A 13,911-nucleotide genomic window follows, 5' to 3' on the forward strand; every position below is an offset into this window, starting at 1 on the left:
TTTTTTTGAATATATGTTCAGGTTTGTCTTTTTCTTATTCCATTTCTCTGTCCTCAAACTACTGAAATCAGATAAGTTAGCTGTATATGCTTTTTTATTAAGGTTTCTGCTCTTTATTGTTTGAATCTTTCATACTTCTACGCTCTCTGTTTGGTCTCTCTCTCCTCATCATGTTGTATGTTGTCATTAACTCCTGAACTGCAGCTTTGAGATGAACACATGAACACTTGGTGGCCTTATATCAAGGGCCATTAACATTTTCCTGGGCGTCACCCAGAAGTACTGAACAACTATCAGACTAATAGTTCTGATTCAATCGTTGGAACTGTTTTCCATTGGGAAGGCACCTGATGTCAGATTTGAGTGTAGATGAAGATGCAAATTGCAGCTGGTTTTAGCCAAAACAACTAACTCCAACAACTGGTTTGAGTCAGAAAGCATTCAGGGACAGCGAGCAGAAATAAGGGATCTTACCCACAAACCAATTACCACTGCAGAGCCATAGATAACCAGCTCATGGGTTAAAAGCACATAAAGCAAATGGGATTAGGGATAGTAAAGACCCTCTCAGGGTGACTGACTTCATTCCCTTCCAACAGGACTCATCTCTGATTAATATTTGATTGTTAATTCTCTTAAGGGAAGAAACATGTAAAGACTCATATAATCCCAAAGGTGTGAATTCTTTCCTCAAGCCATAGTCTCTCACTGAAATCACACAAACACTGCATTCTCCCCTCTCTCACTTTGTCACCCTTAGATGTGTGAAATGACAACAGATAGATTGGTATATTACACCACATTACAATCTTGACTACAACCAAGCTTTTTCCAACATGTCTGAAGTCATATGAAATTAGCAATCAATTTTAGGCATAGGGAAAGTTGATGTATTATGACCCTGAGCCAATATCTGTCTAGCCTCCTGCAGATTGTCTTGGTGATATCTTGTGCAATCTACTTTACTCCAAGCCAAATGAACAGCACACTCAACCAGAACAGTGCCTTTTTTAAATCTTATTTTTCAGCAATTGTGTCACCATCACCACAACTTTAAACATTTTAGTTGTTTGTCCACTGGCCAAAGCATATTTTCCTAGGAGTTACGTGGAGATACAGCAGTTAGCGTTAGTTATTGTGTTGTTCCTTCACCAACCTATTAGTAATACACCGTCTGTACGGTTACTACAGATTGTCTAAACAAGAGATCTAAAGTTCCACAGGAAATCTCTGAGACCGCTGGCAGATTCTGTTGCCAAGCAACCAACGATGTTTCTAGGAAGTTCCACATTGAGTCGATGTTGGGTTACCGGCCCACAAATGAGTGTTTGGGTTCCAGCCAAACAGTCTCCACAGTACATCAGCACGAAGCTGCTTTTGTTTTTTACATTTCTGAATTGTCTCAGGTTCCACACCCTTCGTCACCTTGATGGTTAACTATCTGCTGTCATCTCTTCCCAGGCATGTTGACCAACCTCTGCCCTTCTAGGTAGAAATAGGAGTAAGGACAGAAACAGAGATTATCTTTGAAAGAGATTCCTTTAGATGTAATTGAACTAAGGGAATCAGACTCTGGATGAGTGGGTGTTAGCAGACATATACAAAAATCATTTTTCTCTGCAGCCATTGGCTTCAGTGTGGTGCCATCTTCCTGGCAAGCTGGGCCAGTGTCTGTGTTTGACACCCACTCCTTGGTAGGGTGGCACCATCTAGACCGCACTGGCACAGATCTCACACCCAGCTCCAGCAAGGAAAACATGATTTAAAACACACACAAAGAGGAAGCAGTGGAAAGAAAGGAATGAAAGAAATGGATGAAAGATGAGGATACAAAGCGCCTGGACAGGAAGGAGAAAAGAGGCAATGTGAGGAATCCAATAGTGGTGTTGAAAAGAGGAAAAAAAGGATCAAGTGAGTCCAGATGTGGAGTGAAAACGGAGCGAGAGGAAAAGGCAGAGACTGATAAATGAGCAGAGAGAAATGAGGATTGCCTGAGAGACTTTCTGTCTTCCTTCTGCTCCCGCCAATGTAGAGCCAAGCCAGCCCCCCTGGCAGACGTCTCCTCCTCCACCTCGTCCTCCCCACTTGCTTCCCCTCCCTTCATCCTCCCGCTGTCCTCCCTCTATCCTCCTCCTCCTCCTCCGTCCTGTATGGCACACAGCTGCTCATACACTCCCAATGCAGTAGGATTCATTCAGTCATTTGGCATGAGTTGGTCCTGAAAGAGCTCTCCAATCTGCAACAACACCGCCTCAAAAAATTAGGGGAACACTTTTTTTAAATTAGCGTTCACATAAAAAATTTTGAGCAGTGTAGTTTGTCTTCGAGCAAATCAAAGCTGCAATGGGCAAGACACTCATGTGAAAAGGCACCGCAATTATTGGTTTTACTCATAAGTTGGGTTTGCAGCTGATGTGAGAGTCTCATCCTGACTGCCCGAAGAAATAATCTTTATAAAATCTTTATAAAAACCTGCTGTATACGTATGCTGTATACTTCTTTCTGCCGCAATCTGTGTGTCTGCCCTGATCCTAAAGCAGCGGTGGAACACTACTAAAACAATTAACATAGCGGAAAACTCAAATCAATTATGTTCTGTTACTCCACTTGTCTATGTTTGATCTCCACCTTCTGTGGGAAATATCTGGTAGCTTGATTTAAACTGAATTGTCATTAGACTACACTTTAATCATTCAGATTGATGTGGTCATGTTTAAAATGTCCATTAGAAATATGCTCAACCTGTATCTTTGTGAATCAACTTACAGCAGGTGGCTAGCTTGTAGAATGATGCTATGTATGGTAACATCCTTGATTGGTCAGTAGCCACAATACCCAAGCTAGATTGACAGGTCTATTAAGAGGCAAAATAATTGGTTCTTAAGCTGTTAAAAGCTCCAGTCCCCACCAGCAGTCTTATTACTGAGCAGGTAGCATACTGCAGAGCTTGTTCGCTGAGCAAAGCATTTTTATTGAGACTACACCAAATCCAGTCAATTGAACGATGCAAAAATGTTTGGTAAGATTAATAATTTGCAAACTCTTTGTGTTTGAACAATTCTTTTTGCACATTACCTTTATCCATTCATATATAAATGTTTATTGATGCAGCTTTCATTATTATTTTATTTAGTCAAGATATTTGATTATCACTATCATTCAGTCATGTTTTAGGGCATGACTGAATGTTTAGGGTAACATACAATAATTGTCTTTTGCAATTACTAAGTCAAGGTTAATTTCAGGCTGCCAATAATTTCTCAGTAGTATTGATGTAATTGTTGACTAGTTTTTTGTTCTGTGTACTACACTGAGACCACAAATCCTCGCCGGTAAGTAATTCTTTCAGCTCCAGGAATGTGAGGAATCGAAACTTCACAGCAAAATGCAAAACCTTCCCCAACCTCAGTCAGTGTTTGAGTGTTAAGTCTTAAGAGAGATGGACTCGCAAACAGTTTAAAATGCTGCTGTGGGGATTTTTGCATAGCCATCCTTATCAGACACACAAAAAGAGGGAATTTAGTACTGAGAGTTTAACAACAGCATAATACATATTTTCTGGGTAATGAAGACATTCAAACTTTTGAGCAATTCAAACTCTTATCTCCCACGGCCACTTGGGAATACAGAATTGCAAATTAGGCTTGTGGATTCCTCAAATGTACAAAAGTCATATGTTGCTTCTGTAATTCCCCCAACAAATAGGTTGCTGTGCAGAGATAAGGAACATGTTGCTATTTTGAGTTAGAGAAAGGATGACTGTTTGAGATTCTATTACATTGGGGAAAATAATAATAAACAAAACATTGTTCTGCCGCAATAATGGGTGAAATACTTTAGTATACAAGAGGGTGTTTTTATAATTACATGGGTCATTCTGCTGTTTGGGGCCACTGCGAGTAAAAGCTCCTGCCAGAAATGTGAAATAAAATGCCTTTATCCTAGGATTGCCATTTGTGAATGCAGTTTGCTATGATTTGTTGAAAGAAAAACACAGTAGATATGACTGAAGTGAGGAAAAGTACTGTGCTTTAAAATGTCAAAGACGTCATCTGCAAGTGGACCACAAAAGCTCCATTTCCTGTGTGTGAGTTTGTGTTTTTTTGTGTGAAGGAGAAAAGAGAAAGGAGCTTATTGAAAGTGGGTAAGTGATCATTATTCACCCTCCACAGTAAAGGGTGTGCTGTTCTGCACCTTCACATTGCTTGTCAGTGTTATATTATACAAGAATACATTTTTTAATATAGATGTGACAGACGTGAGGCACAAGATGGAGAGTCTTATAAGTCTTATAAGGACTAAGATGAAATGGAATAGGTATAACCAGGAAAGTAAGGAACCTGGTTGTTGCATGCTGGAGAAGAAACTTTTTTAATCTGCCTATGATGTTTTATTGATCATTTAATTTCATGTCAATAGTGGCAGTATTTATTGCACTTGTCCTCACTTGAACATATTGTCTGTTCCAATGAATGTATTTATAGTTTTTTGTGCTATGTATGAAAAAAAAAATTGTAAAGTAATTGCAGTTGAATTTCTTTTTTTTTTGGTGGTTCTAGGCTCCTGTGAAGTAGGAACTCATTGCATTTTTCTGATCATAAATTTCAATGCAGTTAACAGGATTGAGTAGTTGTTGTCACTGTGTGTTCTTGGTTGTGTTAGAGATAACATCTGGTATTGACAGTAATTCCATCATCATTTACTAGAATCATGTTCTGTCAAGATCTAGTGTGACCTGCACCAAACACTTATTTATTACTTAATATTTGTACACTATTTGTATAAATGTCATAGGTTAATTTTATTCGAAACAGAAAGCATTTTGCCAAAGGCGGGATAATAGGCCTTTAACTGTTCAACAGATTTAGTAGTTGGTACTAAAACCACTGAAGATCCATGACTCTGTACCACATAGACACCCACACCTTCACCTTTATAAAGTTTATGCACGTTTACATCACGCTAGACAGTAATGACGGTAGCCTACTAACTTTATGATCTGAAGATAGACTGAATAGGGTTGTGAAGAGATTGTTAGGACCAATGTTAGCGACATATTAACAATTATCATTTATTATTTCATATTTTCTAACATCTTGTAAAGTTTATATGAGGTAAAATAATGTCACCTCATTCAACCTGAACTCTGTTCACAGACCTGAATGTCTGAGGTGATTGGATAAGCTTGAAGAATTTCCTGCTATTGTTCATAGTCCTCTGAGACATCATTGGCAGACCTGTTGCTGCACCTGAACTTGCCAATGCTTTTCCATTTGATTAAGTTATTGTTACTGTTACCTTCCTTCTTCTGCTGCTCTTTGTGTTGGACGTCAGGCTCGAACACTTGTATGATTGTTATGCTGCTCTGGTCAGTTCTGGGAGAATCACATTCCCAATACAATGACTGCAGCACCCTCCTATGGTGCTATAGAAAAAAGCAAAAAAACAATCACGTTTTTATAATTTTTTTATTTTATTGGTGCCAAAGTATGGGTTTCTGGAGATATCCCCTTATAGTTACACCCTGCTGGTCACAAACAGACTATCACAGACTTGAGTATACAGATCACCTTGAGGATACTCTGCACCAGGAGAACACGCAGACTCTGAAATTACTTTGACTGGGAATATTAAACCTGAATATTCTTGCTCTGGGGTGAGAGGGTTGATCCACCTCATGTTGATTAAAATTCTAAATCTGTCATATGTATAGAATAATGTAATCACAATCTTACTTTGATTATAAGAAGGCTTTGATGAAGTTGTTAACATGCATAACAAAGGAGACTTTGACAGTTTTCATAATTTCATGCATGGATGAACATGAGCAGCTATAAAAACAAGGTGAAGTCATTTGGGGAGGAGAGGCACCTTGTTAAACCTATAATGAGCAAACTTATCTGCAGGATGCACCCTGCTAGGAACAGCAGGACAGCCTCTGGTTGTTTGTGTGGTTGTCCCTCACCAGATGAAGCCAGGTTCATTATGGCATCCACACAAATATTCTGAGATGTCCTTCAGTAAACTTGCAAGACGGCAGAGGAAATGTTGCTTTTTTGGTGCTGTAGTTATCGCAAGCTGCTTTCAGACCGATTGAGCGAACCCATGTGAGAATACAGCAGGAACATTACGGGAAAATTAACAGCAAATAAGGGTAAAATAAGAACGAAAAAAAGGTGCCATGTAGAAGATGCTGACAAAGATGTTAACTTGAGCCGTTTGACAGGATTCCCTGCTGTGTTCACACTTCAGATTCTCCTGGATTTCTACAGACTTTATACAAGGACGCCAGGCAGATGAATTCCATGGAAACTAGAGTGTCTCACTCGACATTTGCATTCACACATGCAACTCCTCCAGAGATAATACAGAGGAACCAGTCTGAAAGCAGCTTTGGAAAGACACCAAGATTCTAGAGCTTTTGATGATCAAGTCAAACACTGCTGTTGATGTACCATAGACAAGAAGATGTGATTTCCGCCGCAGAATTTATAGATTATGCCCTGATTCCTGCATGCTCTACCCAGGCCCCAACCCTTGGTATGAATGTTGTGTACACGGCTGACCCGGACAATCTGCGTTCTTCATATGTGAGAGGCAATATCTGGAGTTCATGTCTGAAAAGGGATACAATCTCAATACATTCACATCCTAATTTCTTCAAAATGTGTTTCACAATTGAACGGCGTTAATAGATCTGGCAGGGCAAATGTATAATGTCCCTAATCTGGCATCAATGAGATTCCTACCACAACTGCTGACTTTCGTGCCTTCTTGTTTACTGCATAAACTCATTTCACACAAAAATACCTATCAAATGGGGGAGAAATCCATATTTCATTGTGTGACCCATCAACATGAACAGGGCCTTGAAATTCACACCACTGCACAAACTGTTCCCCAGCTACTTAGCCCACAGCAAGAAGAAGAGCATGACTAAATGGCATTTATATTTGATCGAGTTTTGACCTATAAATCATACTTACTGTGCATAATTGTCATGCAGGTGTTGTGCTGACCTTTATTCCACCTCCTCCATTCATCAGCCCTAGAAGGATTTCCCAGAGATTTGATGTAATTATTTTAGCTGAAATTTTTTTTTTTTTCCGCAACTACAGTCAAATTGCAAAGTCAGTTGGGAGCTTTTTCAGTTACATTTAGCCATGTCCTGTTGGAGTCTAAATCAGGATGATATTTCTGTTAATAAAACCTAGCAATAATATCAAAGTTTTATTGACTTCCACAAAGCATCAAAATGATCAAATCAATAGGGAATGAGTGTTGGAGTCAGAAGTTGAGTGCAAAGAAGTAACTTTTGTTTGCCAAAGTCGTCGGACTCACCTTCACGGGTAGAACAAAAGTTTGAGTGTTTGTCCTTTACAATATTTATTTTCTTGTGTTTTCATTGGAACACATTGAAAGTCAAAGGTTGAAGTTCTTTCATTAGCAACAGACTAATTAACTCTGGACATTATTGATCAAATACATTGGGAATTCTCATCATACTGCATGCCTTTAATTTTGGCTCACCTCATGAACTCCCCATCGACTCTATATTATTTTTTTATTCAAGTTTTCAAACTGTATTAACCTCCTCAGCCTCTACTGCCTCGGAGAAACAGCTCTTATAGATTTCTGAGGTGAGTTTTCTGGTCTTACAAGTCTCAATTATTTTAGAGATTCAATATATCAAGTCAAAGATTATATCTTAAAATGTGTCTTTGGTCAAGCAAGGTAATACCTAAAATAGATTTGTAAATGTTGTTCATTTTTAATTAACTCACATAATTGTCATAAGCCTATATAAAGTTCAATACAGTTCTTGCAGAGCACCAAGTCTCAGTGACAGGTGTAAATATTCTTTCATGATAATTTTTCACATCCCATCCTCTGACCAACAATCCAAAACCATCATACATTACCTGACATAAATGACACTGGAAACAGAAGTTAGTTTTCACTTTTATTTAAACGTGACTGAAACAAATACTTGGTTATGAAAAGCTCCCAATAGATCTTTGGATCAGTTATTCTGTTAATTGACTTTTAGGTCTAGTTGGGATCAGTTAGTTTTAGATCTAGTTATTTTTCACTGTCACTAAGATTTGTTAGTGTTCAAGTCCTTTATTTTACTTTAATCAAGCGGCAAACTTGCCTCTGAGTGGCAGAGTCAAAACAGATGACGGCACTTCCTGGTTGCTCCAAGGGAAAACATTTTTTATATATTATTTATGCATCACAAAATACAATTTTTTATTTGGATTTGAAGAGACCCATTTAAGGTAATTCATGACATAATGATAATGATAAATTAATGATTAATAATGATTTAGATCAGAGTATTTACATTACAGTCCCCAAAATATAAAAGAATACTGAAATACTCATGATTTCTTTTAACATTGATTGCTTCTGTTGGGACATTGCTATGATTTGTTGTCCAAACAACTGATTTAAACATTACTATTATCCTTTCTTTAGGTTCATTGGTGCTATGCAGTTTACAGTAGTTTGAAACTATATGTAGAAATAACTTCATTGATGCAAATTCAAAGATCCAAACTGTATTTTAAAATACTAATTAAACATTAATGACCAAAAACACAAATTATTTTATTAAAAAAGAGTCATTCATAATATTGTTTAATTAATCTTCTTATATGTGCATAAAACAGTGGCTTTCTGGACCATTGTTTAATTTTCAAGGAAAAATCTGATTGGCATATCCAAATCCCTCTTAACCAATGGGACAGTGGTTTCATTTGAAAATCTCGGGTCCATGTCAGCTTACCCTGCCAAAAAAACATCCCAAAATGTGAGCTGATGGTATATAATACAACACACACACACACACACACTCCCTAATACTTTATTTATTTATATTTTCATTGCTTATGGATGCAGAAAGAGGGGTGCAGAGGGAGCTAGAGAGGTGGCGGGGAACCATGTTTTTGAACAGGTTGGCGATGATCACAGAGTCTGGGGGGCCAGTGTAAATGACTTATTCATGGACCCTTCTGGCCCCTCTCGACCCCTGGGACTATACCAAACAGATGCAAGAGGGAGAGAGAAAGAGAGATGGAGAGGGAAGGGGAGGAGGGGAAGATGCAAGGGAGGAGGAGGAGTGATATGGGACAGAGAAGAGAAACTGTGTGTGAGCACAGAGGTGGAAGGATGCAGAATGGGAGGGAGGATGAGCTTTGCATAAAAAGACAAACACAAAAGCAAGATAAAAAGGAGGGAAATGGGGTGTAGAGAGGAACAGACGGAGAGAATACCCTCATTGGTGAATACGTCCTAACCTTGGAATCAATCCTGGGACACAGTCAGAGGTGCTGCAGGAGGACTAACCGGCTGAGGTGGCGACTATTGGCCTGGATCACCAAGCTCATCTCCATCTCCATCTGCGTCCAAAAGAAGAATCTGGGACATTATTCAGACTTTGTAAGGAAATAAGATGAGATGCTGTCCCCATTTACTCCGTCTGCAGATATGTAATAGTTCACGACAACAAAGTGTATGTTAGAGCTGATCAAATAGGCAGTAAATGGACCACATCACCACATGAACAACAATCTTTGAGTAGTCCAAATGACATGGAAGAACAATTAGCAGTAAAATGCTATCTAATAGCCCACTTGACTAAGCTGCAGTTCATGTAGTTCACAGCCACATGCAGATGCTCTGCTTCAAAGATGAGCGCTGACAGTTAATGTGTCTGATCAACAGCTCCTTGCCGTCGCCTCATTAAAACATAACCTAAAATAGGTGCTACTCGTCTCGAGACTCTTTCATACTTGCTACACTAAGAAATGGAACCATTTGAAATATTGATCAAAACTTTGTTTGAAACAAGGAAGAAGGGAGAAAAAAATGAATCTGTCTAATTAGAAAAAAAAACACAGATGATATTTTCAGGGCCCAGTTGATTTCTCACCTCTCCATAGAATTGGAGACCTTGTGATGTTTTTGCACTTTTTGTTCAAAAGCTTGTTTACATGTCTCCAATTCCACAAGACCTGAGGTTGTTTGTCTAAGCCATCGAAAATCTCAGACTTAATCAGAGTTGTGTTCAAAGATAAGATAAGGGGTCTGCAAATCCTTCTTAACCCACCAGCGACACACTTCACAGCAATTTACAATGCGTCTTGTGTTTCTAGTTAGAAAAAATGAAAAGAAAGTTGCAGCGTTGTCTTGATAGACTGGCAGATATCCACAAAGAATTGTGGGTCTTTGTTTTTCACTGAAACATCAGACATCAAGATTTTTGAAGCAAGTTGCAAAATTTAGAACTCCTGAGATCTTTTTTGAGTGATAGAAGATGTCAGATGAAATGTTACAGGCTTAGGCTCCAAACTTGCCCCGGCAACTGCATAATTTTAGGTTGATGTTGCCCCAGTTTTGCAAACACCTATTTTTGATCTGGATTTGAATCCAATATCATTGTTTGTGGGAGACTACTCCTTCTTTTGGTAGTTTTGGAATAATCTCTGCTCTGTTCCTCCTGTATGTTTCAGTGTGGAATGTCGACTGGTTTTTAAATGACTGTAAATTGTGCTGCGTTGAAAGATATAGGACTATAAGACCTTTCACTGGTAATTACTTAAACGCCTCCTGTAGTACTTATTGCTCTCTCTTTCTCTATCTCTCTACAGACACCCTGCTCCCAGAACACTACTACTGTATGTCATACAATTCTAAAATATGAACTTAAGCTTATGCGTAGATGCTGAGTGAGTGAGGGGTGAAAACACACTCTACCCAAACGCCTCCTCACCTCCACATCACTGCAGCCACTTTGATGCAAATCCTTTAAGACCTGGCGGGTAAACTCTGCATCGCCATGGCAAAGCAGACTGGGAGAAATCCATTTTTCATAGCGCAGCATTGCTGGTTGGGCTACTGAGAGTGCAACACATGTGATACCAAGAGGAAGGAGAGCCAAGAGAAAACCAAACGCACTCAAACAGCCAGAAGTCTCACAGAAAAAAAAGCGAGGCTTGAAAAGATTGTACTTCCCACTGTTTAAGGCTCGTCAGTCGGCCTGTTTGGCCCAATGTACTGTATGTTGCTGCTGATAAGAAAAGAAGAGTGGGCAGCGGGCAACAGTTATGTACACGGATACGCTCACATTCAAGCATCCACACATGTAAGTGACATGCATACATGGAGACACAAACTGGTATGTAGTGTCGCTATAGTATGAAGCTGTAGCCAGGAGGAATTTGCCGAAGTTAGTGGAAGACCTGGACACAGGAGGAAACGATCGTCATGTTGACATTAATGTGTATTTATGTCTGTAGTCAGATTCAGTGAGAGGGTCATCAAACCATGGAATGTCTGGTTTTCAGTAAAAAAAAATTATTTGTTGTTTATTGATTCACGAAACACAAATGAATCATACTAATCATTCCACTTGAGTTAAGATTAACATGTGTAACTATAAAAGAAAAATTGAAGTTAATGTTTTAGTTATTATTCATTTTTTAGCAGAATAGACTAATTCCGTGGCAGTAGTGCTGGTGCATCTGTGCACGGACGTAGCTCATGTGCTTCAGAGCTTAGTGATCAGTACACAGACTAGTGAGTGAAAAATAAGTTATTAGGTGTGAGAGAACTGCATTATGCCACTTGCAGGTTTTATCATGAGGCCTGGTTGTCTGCCTGGATGGTAAAAACAGATGATGCGACACACTATGGAACCTCTTATGTTATTGTGACATTTGTTCTGCTTCATTATGAAACTGACGTGGCAAATTAGAATCATCAGTGTAGATAATTGAAGGTGGTTTCAATTTTCTTTTCTTTAATGTGGGTAATTCTTTGATTATTTTCAGTTTTTTTGTTGCAGTTTACAAACACTTTAAACAGAAAATAAATGTTAGATATTACTCTATTGTAGAACCTCAGGGGGGCTGACAACGTGCATTCTTACCTCTGAGTAACAGGAACAATATCAGTGGAGTGTTCATTATCTGCTCATATATAAATAATGTATCTATGTATTCATTTACATTCATAACACACCTTCCAATAGTTCACAAACACTGAATTTATCCCAAACACACACACACCCCTTTTTAAACACACACACCACTGTAGCTGTTAACACCTGCTTATATACACATTAGTTTTGCATGGGTACCTGTGCAATGACTGTAATCCATCATGGGCTGTGCCACAGCGGTATCACAGCGGAGCTCCAACACAGGCCTGCTGATGTTGGCACGCTGCCAGGGCCAGTGGAGGCAGAGACGATCCTCACAACCCCTTCCTCCCCCTCACTGCCTCACAAGCGCTGCCACCCCCTGCTCTGTCATACACACAATCAGACATACACACACAGGTAGATGCAAATCGCACACTAACACGAGCATGCAGGCCTTCACACACAAACGGACTGATTGTCACAGATGCGTCTATATTATTCATTGTTAGTTTACCCTGTGACAACACTGGGCCCCTTTCTGCTATAAATTAGCTGAGATTACTTGGAACCATTTTGACTCCATGAGCTGCCAAACAGCATCATTTTATCAGGCAACTCAAGACATCAAAAGCTCTTTGAAATTTAAAATTGATGCTGAGATGGAGCAGAAAGTTAAGATGATATTTCCTTTTCATCCTTTTGGCGTTTTTGTACATAACAATTGATTTTACCTGGTTTTGCGACAATAATAGGATGAGGCAGATCCGAATCAATATATACATCAATATGTATATGCATAAGAAAGGTTGCATTCTTCACTCACATGTGTCTCATTGTTATCCGGATTACATGACTGCATGCATGATATTAGTTGTTAAATCATTTTAACAATCAAACAGGATGAGGAAGATGTTAAGTCGCATTTTTGAAGAAACTGCAGGAGACAACAAAGAGGCTTCCTTCCATTCCTCATACATTCTCCTACATAAAAGTCTGGAACACAAATACCATCTGATGCACAGATCAAGTGCTGGCCCCCGCTCAGAGTGTATTCACACTGAAATCAAAAGGCGAGTAAAAATTTAATTGGTCTCCGCGCTCTCACTCTTTTCTCTTTCTCACCATCTCCGCATTTCTTTCTCTCTTCCCTTGACATGCATGTGAACACAGTGACACTCAACTAAATTTGTATTGCCACCCACCGGCAAACTGGCATCACCTCTTCTCATGCATACTCACACATGCATACTCACTTCTGTCACAATCATTTGTATGCAAAGTGGATGGCTGTGATGGGTTGCTATGGTTGCTGTTACCAGGTTATGTGACAAGAAGCAGCAAGTTGCCTTGCTTCTTATTTGAGCCAACGTGTCAGTGTGGAGGAATGTAGAGCTGGAGAGGCAGCAACACAAGACAGGTGAGAACACACAATGGAAGCAGGAACATCAGTAATGGAGACAAAGACACACACAAATAAACAGGATGTACAGTGATGGAGACTTTGTCAAAACCACCTAAAAACATCCGTTTAACTGCAGCTAAAGTGTGCAAATTGTTGGTTAGTGTTGAAAAGTCATGTAGGCTATGAACACAAAGCCATGAAGTTAACAATATGTAGCTCTTCTGAAAACACACACACACACACACACACACACACACACACACACACACACACACACATACGTTCACGCACACACACGGTACTGTTGAGACTGGTGGAAAACATTTGATAGCCAGCCAGCATGAAGGGCTCAGCTCTGTAATTGCCTCCGTGAGATCGTTAGCATGTGTGTTTGTTGGATGCTCCATGTGAGTTTGTGTGTGCATGTCTGGGGTAGATAACACTGACAGCTTAAGGTCATGAAAAAGGGCAGGGCACATCTGAAGACAGCGTATCTTTGATCTCAACACGAGGGATGTGTGACGGAGTGTATGAACCGGTGTCTGCCGTACTTAGGGGAGACGGCAGAGTCAGTGTTCTG

Source organism: Pleuronectes platessa, chromosome 2 (genome assembly GCF_947347685.1).
Source record: "Pleuronectes platessa chromosome 2, fPlePla1.1, whole genome shotgun sequence".
Lineage (NCBI taxonomy): Eukaryota > Metazoa > Chordata > Actinopteri > Pleuronectiformes > Pleuronectidae > Pleuronectes > Pleuronectes platessa.